Source organism: Octodon degus, unplaced genomic scaffold (assembly GCF_000260255.1).
Source record: "Octodon degus isolate 3935 unplaced genomic scaffold, OctDeg1.0 scaffold00092, whole genome shotgun sequence".
In the NCBI taxonomy this organism is placed as follows: domain Eukaryota; kingdom Metazoa; phylum Chordata; class Mammalia; order Rodentia; family Octodontidae; genus Octodon; species Octodon degus.
Window position 1 is genome coordinate 6,608,756 of NW_004524668.1, and position 2,443 is coordinate 6,611,198.

A 2,443-nucleotide genomic window follows, 5' to 3' on the forward strand; every position below is an offset into this window, starting at 1 on the left:
TTTTTTTTTTTTTGAGACAGGGTCTTGCTATGCAGCTCTACCTGGCCTTGCACTCACTTTTGTAGCCCCCAGGCTGGTGTCAAACTCACAGTGCTCATCCAGTCTCAACCTCCCGAGTGCTGGGACTACAGGTGTGCGCCACCATGCCCGTCCTAGGGCCAGGGCTGGAACTCAGGACCTTGTGTTTGTCAGGTAGGTGCTTACGCTTCTGCGCTATCCCCCCAGCCCCTTCATACTGCCTTGCTCTGAGCAGGTCTGCCTGTGTCTGAATTTCCCCTTCCTAAAAGGACACCTGTCTTTATTCAAGACCACTCAGATAGATTGCCTCCATAAACATCCTGTCCCCACACACGGTCACTCTGCAGTTCTGGGGATTGGGACCCTAGAAGGTGTTTTTAGCAGTACATGGTCCAACCCACAAGATGGAACCTGTTCAGACCCCTCCTTCAGCCTGTGGTGGACATGAACACACCTGTCCTATGCCTGGCTCTGCCTGGGCTCGGCAAACTTGTCTGGAAGGAGCCTTGCATCCCCACAGAACAGAGGCAGGGTGGGCTTTCAGGACCTGGTGACCAGCAGACCATAGTCTTACCTTAAAGCCTGGAGGTCCTCAGGTAACTTTGAGAGGGTACAGGTCTCGATTGCCCCGTAGCTGGTCATAACCTGATGGCCGCAGCTATGTAGCTATGGCACATGCCCTGGCTCCCCCCCCTCCTGGGGACCCCGTGGAGCTGCCATTCCTTGGGACTGCCAGCCATAGTGTCCCTTTCTCCAACAAGGTGAACTACAGTGTGAGACCCTGTCCTACCCCGACCCCCATAGACACTATAGAAAGAACTGAAAACAACCAAGAGGAGACAGATAGGCAGCAAACAGCAAAAATTCAACCCAACTCTAACCACACTAATCATTATATAAAATATGCATAAAACAGACTTCTCATCAAAAAAGCAGAGGTAGCTCAGGCTAGATTAAAAAGCAAGTTCCAGCTGGGTCGATAATCCTGCATTACAGGACACTAAGGCAGAAGGATCACAGTTTTGAGCTCAGCCCAGACAGCTTAGTGACTTAGTAAGACCTCGTCTTCAATTAAAAAAAAAAAAAAAATTAGAAGTGAGTTGGGAATGTAGCTCAGCTCATATACTTGGAATCCAATATATGTTGTCAATGAGAAAAATAAAAGGTTGGGAAAAATACACCACAAAAATAAAAGCGTGAGGAGCTGGGGAGATGGCTTAGTGGAATAAGGGCTTGCCTGGCAAGCGTAAGGGCCTGAGTTCAATCCCTGGTTCTGCCAAAAATAAAATAAAAGCATGAATGAGCAGGACTGACCATATTAATATCAAAATAGATTTAAAAATAACAGCGCTACTATGGAGAAAAAAAGAACACACCATGAAGTTTTTTGGGTTTTTTTTCTTTGGCGGAACTGTGGGTTGAACTCAGGCCCTTGCACTTGCCAGGGAAGCCCTTATTCCATTGAGCCATCTCCCCCACACCCAGACCAAGGAGTTAACATAACACAAAGACATAACAAACATACATATACGTGTCTGCAATGGCAATACAGGAAGATTTTGATACGCTCCTCTTAGTAATTGATATCAATGAATTAGGAAACCAAGAATACAGAACCACTGAACAATGTTCCCGAGGAAGCTGGTCATGGTTCTGGTGCCGAAGTTCTGACCCGGAGCTGATTGCTCAGATCCAGCTGACCAAACCCTCTCACTCGTTGACCTCTACCAACTTCCAGCCCTGTGGGAAGGACCCTGAGACCCTCAAGCCCCACAACAGAGGCAGTGCCTTTGAGGATGTGGCTGTGAACGTCACCACGGAGGAGTGGGCTTTGGGGGACCCATCCCAAAAGAACTCTGTGGAGATGTGATGGAGGAAACCTTTGCGAACATGGGGGGACAGTCCATCTAAACCTTAGCAGTTCTTTAGGTCATGAACCTACTTATGATATGAGAGTCAAAGCTGTACAGCTATACCCTATAAACACACTCGGGTTACCTTACCGTATGTCCATTGTGTGTCAGGAATGCCATTACAAAATAAACATACATAAGAGAAGATACAGCCCAGCTGAAAATACTATCAAAAAGTTTATACTGACAATCTTTTTTTTTTTTTTTAGGCTGGCTCAGGCTGCCTTAAGAGCAGGTATAGTGTAGCACTGAACTGCCATCTCCTGCGCCTGACAGGGTTTGCCCAAGCAGGTGCTTTAAACAACTGAGCTAACCCACAAGACCCTATACTGGCAATCTTGAAAACATAGAGGAACTGGATAAAATTCTCCAAAGATAAAAAAGTACTAAAACTGGCTCACTAAGACCCAGACAATTTAAATATACCTATTAAGTTGAGTTGGCAGCTAAAATCTTTTCCTCAAAGAAAAGGCCAGGTCTAGATGGCTTCATCGGTAAATCCTACCCAATAT